Genomic DNA, 13,039 nt, shown 5'->3' with positions numbered 1-13,039 from the left:
CTTAGAAAATAATAATACTAAAGCCAGCCCGAAACTCCATCAGAAAGAAACAAATGCTCGAAGCAATTCCTGCAAGCGCAGTCCACAAGGCGCTCCCGACCCAAACAGGGGCGCAGTCGTTCCACCTAGGGCGCGTTCGTGCCTTGGGCTTTGTAGCTTAACGCAGCTGTACCTTCCTCTGTGTGGTCGCGCCTTCGCCCATGTGGCAATCTTCTCTTCATCTTCTCTCTTATGTTTGTAATCCTCATGAATAACACTTTTGTATAGTGAGGTCCGGATTACAGTAATACACTTCATAACATTGCCAAATCACCTATAAACGACCCTAACAACCACTGGATGCGCTATGCAAGATGTCGCCTATCAGTCCTCACTATTACTAGTTTTTCCTCGACTTGATCTACATTTTGACTACTTATTTGCCCCAATTTGAACCTGATTTGAGGGATTGGTACTGTTCTCCACATTTTTGACGTTTCGGCAACCTCCTTTGTTTCATCTGCGATCGCAGTTTCTAATGGTTTTGGGAGTTCGATTGTAGATCGAGACCGGCGACCGGTCTACGTACCACCGATGAACACCCCACCTATTTTCAATGTTCCGTCCAACAACCACCACTAAAAATTTTGTGCCCACCGATTCCCTCGAGCAGATTTTTTGAAGAGGCGACCGGAGACCGCCTATAATCCATCAGCGCGCGCCAATTAGCCTCAGTAACATGCCGCCGATCCTTTTCAACACCCGCCTTTTGTATTCATTCGGTAGTTTTCAACTCTGGTCTTTTCCATTCTTCATTACGAGTATGTTGAGCCATTCATAGCCAAGACCGGTCGTAGCCGCCCTTCTTTGGACAAGAGAACTAAGAAAGCTCACCAAAACCTCACCACTACCACCATCCTTCAACTCAAATCTCATAACTTCCAAAATCTCCCACACAATAAGCGTTTCCACAACCCCCATCTCCATCGCCTTCATCCTATCCTCCACTCCAACAACATAATTTCTTGTAACATTATTCATTTCATCTAAATACTTTCCAAACAACCTCTTCTCTTGTATAAACTTCACACCAGAAAGAACCTCAACAGAGAGCTTAATCTCCTCATTAAATCCATTCTCTCTGCCGCGACGAACTTCCACCATGTTCAAAGCCCTAGATTTTAAACGATGGTCGAACATGTCTGTTTGACTAAGCTTTGTTTAGTCAAGCTTTGTTTTCAAATTGTCTGAACCAATGGCTACAATCCTTGAAACATTAGCCCGATTCGTTGAAGAACTGATGAACAACTATACAGACAGTTGTCCAACTTTTCTGACGTAGTTACTATTAAAATAGTATCCTACATCGGTAGTTGAAAGATAAAGTTCCTAGTATATAAACTCATGGATTACTCCTCCCGTTGACAATTGGTTTGATGATGTAACCCTATTGGTCTTGTATGTTAGGCCGGGTTGCGCTTATGCGCTCGTACTTATTTGTTGAAGTGTCAACTGGTCCATTAAGGCCCGTTTCACTTGTGAGGGCGTGTTGAGATAGTATCCCATATCAGAAGTTGAGAGATAAAATGCCTAGTATATAAGGGCATGGATTACTCCTCATATTACCAATTGGTTTTAGGATTAAAAATCATTGGGCTTGTATGGTTGGACGGATTGCGCTTATATGCTCGTACTTGCATGATCCCGTTATCCGTGTTGAACATTGGGCCCATGTAATTTGACAGTTGTGACGTGACTCCATATGTAATCGAGTAAATCACACAGTAGATTGTGAATAACGTCTTTAGTATTACAACTCAAAGTACCAAACAGAGTACCATTACCATCCATCACAATAAACCCGAATTTATCATCATATTGTAAAAGCTCATTCATCGATTCAGTGTGGAATCTATTGTCACAGAGGTATAGAGGCGCGTTGATGGGTTCAAACGGTTCAAAGTCAATTGTTATTCTTTTCCTTTCCGTCTTCAGTGGTGATGGTGCCTACGTAAAGAAGAAGACCATTTGGAGGGACCTTTTTGTAGAGCTTAAGTCAATTGTAATTTTTTGATTAAGAAAGCTTTAGGACCGTTGAACCGTGATTTTATGAGCACGATGTTTTTCGATCCCGATTTTATGAAGGAGTTGCAAATTGATGATTGCTATAAAGTCTATGCTTCATATTGGTTTGAGCTAGAGCTGGAATAAGCTAGCCAAACCTTTCCACATGTTTTAATGATAAAAACTCAAGTATTTGATATCCTTTGTGTGTTTTAAGCTAACCAAGTCAAGCTCGAGGAGTTTAGAGTGTAGCTTTAACACAAGCGGACTAGCTTTGACCACTAAAGGTCCAACTTTGTGTCTAGCAGGGAAAGTTGAATCTCACCAAGATAGAATAAGTTCGTAGTGAAGATACAAGAAGATCGAAGTTCTAGCTTTAAGGTAGCGGGTTGCACTTGAAGGTAGAGGATTGAGCTTCAAGTAGAGAAGTGAAGAAATACAAGAAATCATTCCAGCGCCTACATGGATGGAATAATGGAGGCACGCTTAGGAGATTTGGTCCAAGGAATAAAGGCCGTTGAAGCTACAGCTAAAGGGAAATAAGAACAACTGGAGGTAAGAACTACTGGAGGTTGTTAGAGATTTCTACTTTTGGTAAGTGGATGTACATGGATCCCTGAGCTGGACAAATCAAGAGAAGCACGCAGGTGAGGATTGCCAACATGGAAGTGGGATCGTCAAGATGAAGAAGCACAAAGTGATGCCGAGCATAGATGCAGTTTTGGTATGAAGTTGATCACGCGGATAGCTGAGGTGACGTTCTTCCTTGTAGCGCAAGTGTAGAAAGTCTAGTTTTAGGAGAGTTCTATATAAGGAGTGCAATAGGTGTTGTTAGGCGCGAGCACTAGTACAAAATAACATTTTTACACGACTTTTTCTCAGGAGTTATATAAAACTCCTGGAAAAAATTCCCGTTAAGAAGTTTTTCAAAAACTCCTGTGACATATTAAATTAATAAATATAAAAGATATATTATATATCCAGAGTTTTTAACAAAATCTTTTAAAATTATCTATCTTATATAACTATTATATTAGAAGCTAGCTGGTTTGTTCTTAATATTGCAACTCCCTCCTGCTTATTTTGTGTTCTTTCTCCTAAACCTCCCTCGCCAGCGCACCCTCTCCGCCAACGAACCCTAACCGCCTGCCGCACCCTCACCGCCAACCTCAACCCAAAATTGTCTCCACCGGCGAGCTCTCTTTCGCCAGTGCACGCTCCCCGCCAACCTCCCCTCTCCTTGTTTGAATTTCTTTCTCGGCGTTCATCTCCACCGACAGTTTCGTTTCTGTTTTTCGTCTCCACCGACGGTGCTCGACTTTCTTTCTCTCTGTTCGTATCCACTGGCGGCGCTCGGCTCCTTTCTCCTCTTCGTCTTCATCCACTGTCAAGATTTAGGCAAGCCTTCTATTTTAAGAATAAGGATCCAGTGTGAAGTGCCCTTATGGTGTGAAGTGCGAAGTCTCTCGGGTATACATATAACACGCTAATGTTCACATATAACACGCAATCGTTCAGTTCTAAGTAGAGATGGACCGGTTCCGGAACCGCCGGTTCTCTAGTTAAAAAAAACACTTTTTTTATTTTTTAAATTAATTTTGGATGGAACCGCCGGTTCCCGGTTCCGTAAAAACAGGAACCGGAACCGCCGGTTCCGTGCCGGTTCGCCGGTTCCGGTTCCAAAAGTTCCATCTCTAGTTCTAAGGGGATAAAAAAATCACCCAAAAAACGTAAAAAAAAAATTAAAAAAAAGTTCACCATTAATTACAAAAATACCACCGCGTGGATTCATTAAAAAACCATCTTTTAATCTCAGCCCTTCATTTTCTAATCTAATGGCTCAACATTCTTTACATTTCACACTATAAGGGCACTTCACACCCGAACCAACCTCTCTATTTTAATTGTTTTTGCTGTCAATTTTGGTCTAATTATTATCTTCTGATTTGCTCCATGTTCGTCTCCATCTATTTGCTATGATTTTATTTGATGCTGTCAAATTGTAGCTAGACTGATGTTGCTACGATTTTAGCCGAGTGCTTGATGTTGCTATCAATTTATTTGCTTGATATAGCTATCAAATGTTGCTGTCAAATTACTCCTTCCGTCCCCTTATAAAGTTCTCACTTTTCTAATCCGGCGTCCTAAATATAAGTCCTAATTGTTATTTTTAGAATTTTTTTAAAACCCAAAATTTACTTTCCCAATACACTTTTACATATCCTAACACACTTTTACACATCATCTCTCTTCATTAAATTACCCCCTTTTTTTTTTCTTCTCTATATCTCTCTTCTCTAATCATTACAATTTTCACTTTTCTCTCTCCTATTAATTTCTTCTTCATAATTCCTTAAATTATCTAGAAAACACCAAACGAGATTTTTAAATTGGGACGGAGGGAGTATAATTATTTAGCCTTGCTATTGCACCGAGTAACTAAATTTTTTTGCACTAAGTAACTATTTTTTTTTTCCTTAATACTGCACTGAGTAACTAAAATGTTGTTGTCAAATTATATTTTATTTGCTTGATATTGCACTGAGTAACTAAATATTTTTGGCAATTTCAGTACAATCGTATTTACTAGCTTTATCTCATTCAGGCAAATTGATAATGTGTACAATAAGTTTATCTGATTTTACTAGTAAAATATTGCTATCAAATTATATTTTATTAGCTTGATATTGAACTAAGTAGCTATATTTTTTGGCTGTACTGAAATTGCCTGAGAATTTTATTTTACCCAATCCTGAATCATTGCAAAAATATTTGGATGTACTCAAATTGCTTGATAATGTGTACAATTTTTGGTTGTACTGAAATTGCTTGATAATTTGTACAATTTCACAATCCTAAATTTTACTAGCTAAAATTTTACACAGTGCAAAAAAATTTAGTAACTAAAATGATAATAATGTACAATATTGCTGTCATCTGATTTTACTAGCAAGATTTTAATTACACAGTGCAATATCATCCATTTTTACTAGCTTTATTTCAACCTCCCTCGCTAGAGGCTTGTTTGCATGACAATTATAAGCATCAATTTCACCTTCTGTCTATAATGTGTACAATAAGTTTATCTGAGGGCAAAGTGGCCAAGTACTTCTGTTTTTCTAGTAAATGAGCCATATTTCCAAGCCTTGGTTAGTTAGTTATCATTTTATTCACTCTTGTATGTCAAGCCTTGAATTCATTGAATACAACAACAAGAGGATTGCATAATAACATAATATAGATCGAAGGAAAAATACACCAAAAAAACCATAGTTCCAATTTGTAAAAGTGGGGGATGAAAATACTAGCTTTATTTTATTGGTATGTTACTATACTTGCTAGAACTCTTACTACTTACATGCTTTTGTTTATTGTTATGGTATTTTACTTCATAAAACTCTTATTAATATAATTGTTTTTGTTTACTGTAATTTAATTTTCTTGCTTTTATTTTTCTTAATATATTTTAATGGCTAGATAGAATGGATCGTAAGTGAATGTCATCTAGTCGAGGTGTTGGATGAACTTACACTTCTAAATACATCAACATGTAGTCTCAATAAGACTATGGTCGAATTTCCCTCTCTTCTTGTCAACCAACTCTGTAATCATCCTCACAGTACAACATAATCAGTCATTGTTTAGCATTAAAATAACTTGCAGATGATAGTCCGATCAAGTACATCAAAAATAACTGTTTTATGTAATATACGTGGAGACATGGATTTGTGAACATGATGTGTTAATAAGAAACCATATTAGCCTTCTGTTAATGTTCTCTCACTAGACTAAAGAAAGTTTGGGGAAATTTTATAAAAGGAGATGAACAAATAAGACAATAAATTAAGCCAAATCAGTATAGGTGTAAAAGGGATTTTGTCAACACTGTTTAACATGGACAACTATTCCCTCTATCCCCCTATGTAGACCAGCCAGCCAATACATGGGCACTCAACACATCCAAAACTTGCTACAAAGCTTGCTTTTCATATTAAATCTGTATGATCAACTTCTAAATAAAAATGAGAATTTCAATATGCAACAATCAATATCTTTGGTGGTTGGGTGTTGGTTTGGAGAAATTTTGGTTTTTAGGCCATGCACACAATTTAACTTCTTGCATTAGGTTATGATGGACTTTAGAGCTAATATGGATGTTGGTTGAGGTTTTCTGTATAGTTGTGGCGGTTTGAAAGATATTGGAGATCTCAATCAGTAAATATCATACTGTTGCAATGTAACTCCTAAATATTCCTTATTTAGGCGAAGATAATGTCATTGTGGTCACCCCAAACATAGAAAGACGTAGGTACTTGTCCTTCACATATTGATATGTTTAGGTACTTGTCCTTCACATATTGATATGTTTATTGTTGATCTTATCTTTGAGATTGTAATTTTTCCAAGCTCAGCTTGCTTTCTGATGTACCTGATCGGACTATATGATCATCTGCATATATATTGTATGGAGCTACTCTCACCAAATAAACTTGCAGATGATCGCCCCTCGCAGTACAACATAATCTGTCATTGTTTAGCATTAAAATAACTTCATGTTTTTTCAGTTCTGCTCACCATGTATATCTAGAATTGGTTACAAATTTTCACCATGTAGTGCTCAGTTCTGCCATGTAGGAAATATTTAAACATGTCAAGTTGTAATGATCATTTATGCAGGTTACGTATCATTTTTATTGTGCATTCATATTTGTTCATTACTATTATTATTATTTCTGCAAGTTATATATCATTTTTAGAAATACTATAATTTACTTGCTTTATGTATCATTTCCTCAGGTTATGTATCATTTATGCAGGTTATGTATCATTTTTAGCAGTAGTAAGTTGTGTCTGAACGAGGAAGTTGTGTCTGAAAATGTGAAAGCAGTATAATTTACTGGTATGCTAATTTATTTGCTCTTGCAGTATTTTCAGGAATTGTCTAATATTTGTGGTTTGCCCCTTATAACAATGAGTAAGTATACGTAGCTTATTCATTAATATATGTTTCTTGTATGTTAATTAACATTTTCTATTAAACATATGTTCTCCTTTTTATGTAGCTTTCATTGGATGCTTGTCATAAATCCATGGAGTAATATTGTTTATTGGTTAGATCCATTAGGGAAGGGTATCCCTGATAGTTTCAGAGCTATGGTTGACACGTAAGTCATCTTGGTTTTATATATACTTTTCTCTTTATGTTTAACTAAGTTGTTATGTTGTATTCGTAGTGCCATTAGTGTTTTTGCAGCTCACAAACATAAAAACAGCAGGAAGAAGACACTTTGGTTATTTATTTATGTAAGCTACTTTCATGTTTTACTTATTTATGTCTTAGCATAAACTGCTATACTCCCTCCGTTTTAATATATACTCCCTCCGTTCACATATAAAAGTCGTTAGAAGTATAGGAACAGATATTAAGAATAAATTAAATGACTATAGTTTCATTAAAATATGTTCTGTATGTTAATCTTCTTTTATACTTTTCTATACACTTCCAACTTTTCTATACAAAACAAAGCGTAGAGATTTTACCATGTATGGTTATGAATTAGGAAAGAAATTGAAAATAGGCTGCATGTTAATAGGTTCCTTGGAAACGTAATTACTTTGTACTCTTTCTTAGTAAACAAAGTTAATGCACTACATGATAAAACAACAATTACTGCACCCATATATTATTTTAAACAGATATAGCTGCTCAAACGACTTATATATATAAACGGAGGGAGTATTATTTTTTATACGTGTATTTTGTAATTTATATATATATATTTTATCTTTATAGTGTCCTAAACAAGGATCAAACTCTGTACAAAGTGGTTATTATGTGTGTCGATATATGAGAGAGATAATGGATCAGAAGTGTGCCGTCATACAACTTAACGTAAGTATTTTTTTTCTTTTTCTTTATATGGATCTATTAACTGAATTTTATGTATATATTATTATGGATATTAATTTTATCGTTGATTATAGAAAAAAACAAAAAAATGTAATACATTACATGATTTTCTTGCAGTATTTTCAGGTATCGCCTAGGACCTATGACACTAAGTTGATTGATGAAATTCATGAAAAGTGGTTTCAATATTTGGAGACTCAGATTCCAAAGTAACTACTATTACATGTTATAGTTTAGATGCAAAACAATTATATTTTTTATTTAAATTAGTTCTATTCATTAGAGATATTATTATTCTTACTATTATTGGATAATTGTGTAATTGACTTGAGTATTAATGGAATTATATTTATGAATAATTTTCTTGTATAATTGCAGTTTGAGTTTTATAATGTACATGTTCATGAAAAGGAAATTATATACAAATACTTTTATTAAAACTAAATGATTTCTCAGCGGTTTTGTACAAACACCTGAAAGAATGAAGCTAGTATAATGTGATCTCTCTCCTGAGAGACGTTTCTCAGCCACACATATAACAGGACTTGAAAACCCCCTTTATTCTTTGTTAAAAAACTCTTGAGAAATGCACTTTCTGTACTAGTGGAGCTGAGCGAACGAGCAAACAAGCTAAGAGAGAGAGAGTTGAGTAGAGCTACATAGAGCTTAAGTCGTTGTACTTAGAGCTATAGCCTAAACCCCTAGAGAGCTTGAGAGAGTGAATTACTTGTATTAGCTGAACGCAAACTTGTATTGAGAAAGAGTGTTTCACTAGAGAGAATCTTGGAGAAAACACTAGAGAGAAGCTAGGTGTAGCTTAAGAGTGTTTGTCTCAAGCGTAAGTGTGTAATTGAACTTTTTCTAATACAAGCAAGTGGTGAGTTTTATCCCGGAATTATTAGAAATCTAGGGTTCTCACGTTGAAAAAATCCTTGCAAGAGCTATGAATATTAAATTCATATTACTTGTGCTTCATTGTAGCTAATCTCGTTTCCGCACTTAGAGTTCTATAGCTTCATAATAGCTATAGAGCTACTTTGAGATTAATATCAATCCTACAATTGGTATCAGAGAAGGAGCTCTTGCGTTGATTCTTACTCTCTCATAGTTTGAGTCATGAAAGACAAGAAAATTTCTACGATGATCAAGTTGCTTAAGAAATATTTCAAGGAACAAAGCAATTTCAAGGAAGAAGGACATCCATCACAATTTTCTACTAAAGCGAAAGGTGTTCCAAGTCCAAATTAAAGCTCAAACTCTAGCTCGATGTGCTTAATGGTAGCTGAAGATCCTGGCACAGAGGTCAATCCTAAGGTTGAAATGAAGAGTAGGTGGTGCATTGACAGCGGATGCTCTTGTCACATGACAGATAATACTTCTCTTCTACTCTCACTTCATGCTAAGGATGGAGGTAGTGTATCTTTTGGTGAAAAGAAACAGGGTAAGATCAAGGCAAGCGGGAGTGTTCATTTTACTAACGCTATCCAGTTTAGAAACTTCAACCTTGTTGAAAGTCTCAAGTTTAACCTCTTAAGTGTAGCCTAGTTGTGTGATCAAGGGGAAATGAAGTCACATTCAGCACAACTTCATTTGTTGTGTGAGATCCAAATCAGGAGAGCCTAATGAATGGTAATTGAGTTGATAACACTTACCTATTTGATTATAGCTTTTACCCAGCTAGGAAAATGTGTCTCGCTACACCTAAAGAGCAGTCAAATCTATGGCATCAACACATGGGACACGCCAGCCTACATCTTCTACACAAGCTTCAATCCAAAGGTCTTGTTTGTGGTCTTCCTCGCATCAAGACAGATTGGATGACTTCATGCTCTGAATGCTCAAGATCCAAAGAGACTAGAAGTTCTTTTACCCCAAAGAAGGTAGTGTCCACCAAAGCGACTCTAGAGATTATCCACATGGATCTATGTGGACCACTACGCATTCAAAGCAAAGGAGGTAATCGCTACATCTATGTTTTAGTTGATGATTACTCTCGGTTCACTTGGACTCTCTTCCTCAAGTCTAAGGGTGAAGCATTTAATGCTTTTCATAACTTAGCACATCTTTTGGAAAAGAGTTTAGGTCTCCCTATTCGTGCAATTCGCTCAAACAATGGGACTGAATTCAAGAATAGCGAGTTCCTCACATTTTGCTAGGACAAAGGGGTTGAGCATAACTTCTCAGCTCCCCGAACTCCTGAGAAAAATGATGTGGTTGAACACAAGAATAGAACCCTGGAAGAAATTGCTAGAACTATGTTGCTTCCAGTTATTTACCATCACATTATTGGGAATAAGTTGTGAGCACATCGAGTTACATTATTAATTAGGCGATGTTAAGGCCTATCCTAGAATTGCTCAAAGGATGTTCACCTAACATATCGTACCTAAAGGTGTTTGGATGTAAGTTCTATGTCAATAACAATGGGAGGGATCTTTTAGGAAAATTTGATTCCTGGAACGACGAAGCTATATTCCTAGTATGCTCTAGCTAGTAAGGCATACATGGTACTAAATGAGAGGTCAATGAAGATAGAGTACACCATTCATGTGAAATTTGATGAAAGGCCTCCTAATTCAACTCCAGCTACAAGTGAATACCCGTTTCTAAAGGTTAGCCAACCTTCTTCTTCTATTCCTCTTCCCTTTTCTTCTCTCTGTGAAGATTCAGATAGTGATGACGAAGATGAAGACGTTATTGGTCTCCCTCTAAACACAAGAGTCATGTTGAATGATGCTGAAGATACAGCGAGTCCAAGCTCTTTTGATTTAGGTACACATAAATCTGCAACGGGACCCTCTCCTGCTCAAGCGGATCATGTGGAGACTCAAGAGATTCTTGGTGATATCGTTGGAAGCTCGTCAACAGCAACTCAAAGAAAGATAACCACATTGACTCTATGTCGAGCGTCGTTATGCCTAGTAAAAATAATAAAACCTAACCAGCTACTCTACTTAGTAAAGTGGCAAGAAAGGGTCGAATCTCTCAGGGAGTCAAGTATTCAGTTCTTGTGTTCTTAGATTAATCAACTTACAAGTAAAAAGGGGGGAATGATTGCAACTAAACTAATAAAGATTGTAAATGTAATAATGAGGAAATACCTTATCCAACAACTGTCCAAACAAAGGGATTGATTGGTTGATCATTGACTTTTAATGACTCTCAGGTTCATCTTATAATTCATGTATTATAGTTGTCATAATCTTTGTTCTTATATAGTTAATAGTTCAACTAGTCAAAATAACCCTTACTCAACTACAACCCTAAAACTATCAAGATTTAATAATCAACCAACAATGAACTCAAGAATAGATAGGTGCATGCAGTACCATTGACTCAAGGTCAATATTTAACACACAATCAACTCGCCCTACAATAACAATCCCAACTAGGTCATGCATTGATTTGCTACCTAACGATAATGATGTGGTTTAGGGTGAAATAGAGGAATCTAGACGATGTAGCTTGAAAACAAGAACAATAGATCAAATAGGGAGTGAAATTGAACAAGGAAAGATAGTAATTGAAGAGACACAACCTTGGATTAGGAGGAAGAAATCTCGCAGCCCTGAAGAGGCTGAATACCCTTCATACAGATCCGAGACCAATTCCACATACAACGCTACCCAACGACGTTTCGACTCGACCGTCGAGGCACAACGAGGAGACCTTTCAACTAAGTAATCACCGATCCTTGAAGGAGAGACACAAGCAATTGATTGAAGGTTATGGATGAACACACAATGCAGGGAGAATCTCAAGTGATTTTGTGTTGAACAAAATGCAATTTCTGAATTAATGAAAGTCTAAAAAAAATTACAAGGAAAAGGCATGCTTTAAATGCTGATTTAAAGCTCCAAAGGTTTCGGTTCACCTAAATGTCTTGGACCGAACCAATTCTAAGGAATGGGAAATAATTACATAGATATGAGTCCAAAAACCAAGCATAAAAACAACATAAAATGTGTAATCAAATACTAGCTAATATAGGATGAAGGCTAAGCATAGTCTTCATTTAACACCCATAAATATAAGGTGTTCTTGAGATCCTCTTGCCTTGATATAGAGGTTGCAACAATTTGATCTAACTCCTCTTGTAGGAACTTAGCTCCAGCTCTAGTGATTGGTCCATCAATGATAGTAGGTTTAGGTGTAGATGATCCTTCATCAATCTCCCCTTCTTGAGAAGGATTTGCTTTAGAATCATGGTCATGTATCTCATAAGGGGTCAGGTAACAAATGTTCAAGACTGGGCTAGCACCATACTCCTCGGGTAGGTCTAAGACATAGGCATTGTCGCCTACCTGCTGCAGCACCTTGAATGGACCGTCCCCTCTCGCTGATAGCTTGCTCGTCCTTAGGCTCGGGAACCTCTCCTTCCTCAGGTGCAGCCACACCAAGTCACCTTCTTCGAAGATCATACGCGGCGCCCATGGTTCTCCTTCTCCGCATTCTTCTCGCCCTTGCGTAGCAACCAAGCCTTCGTCTCCTCGTGTATAGACTGCATGAACTCCACCTGCCTAATTACATTAAAGTCTACTCGTCCCTTCATAAGTAACGGCTTAAGATCCAAAGGAGTTAATAGATTCAAACCATAGACACATTCAAATGGAGACTTTCCAATAGACTTATGAAGTACCCTATTATATGCAAATTCTACTAAGGGTAAAACATCTTCCCAAACCGTCAAGTTAGACTTGATTACCACCCTAAGCATAGTAGATAGAGTCCTATTGGTTACTCCCGTTTGACCATTGGTTTGGGAATGGCTAGATGTAGAGAATAACAATCTAGTCCCTAGCTTTCCCCACAAGGTCTTCCAAAATAACTTAAGAACTTTACATCTTGATCACTTACAATAGACCACGGTACACCATGTAGTCGAACTATATCCCTAAAGAATAGATTGGCTACATTGTATGAATCATCGTTTTTTTGGCAAGCAATGAAATGTGCCATCTTAGAGATGATATCAACAACCACTAAAATTGAATCTCTCCCTTCTTAGTCATGGGCAGCACCACAATGAAATCCATGATAATGTCAGTCCATGGGGAATTAGGAATAGGCAAGGGAGTATACAAT

At 36.9% G+C, this 13,039-nt stretch overlaps 1 pseudogene; it reads right to left on the bottom strand.

Moving 5' to 3' along the window:
* Positions 1-768: 768 nt before the first annotated feature.
* Positions 769-2,707, bottom strand: LOC141248689 (uncharacterized; annotated as a pseudogene).
* Positions 2,708-13,039: the final 10,332 nt, after the last annotated feature.

Source organism: Phyllobates terribilis, unplaced genomic scaffold (assembly GCF_046119375.1).
Source record: "Phyllobates terribilis strain yellow unplaced genomic scaffold, ASM4611937v1 Scaffold_3821__1_contigs__length_69843, whole genome shotgun sequence".
NCBI classification, from domain to species: Eukaryota; Metazoa; Chordata; class Amphibia; order Anura; family Dendrobatidae; genus Phyllobates; species Phyllobates terribilis.
The sequence above is the reverse complement of the archived record's forward strand: the minus strand, read 5'-3'. Positions and strand labels throughout refer to the sequence as shown.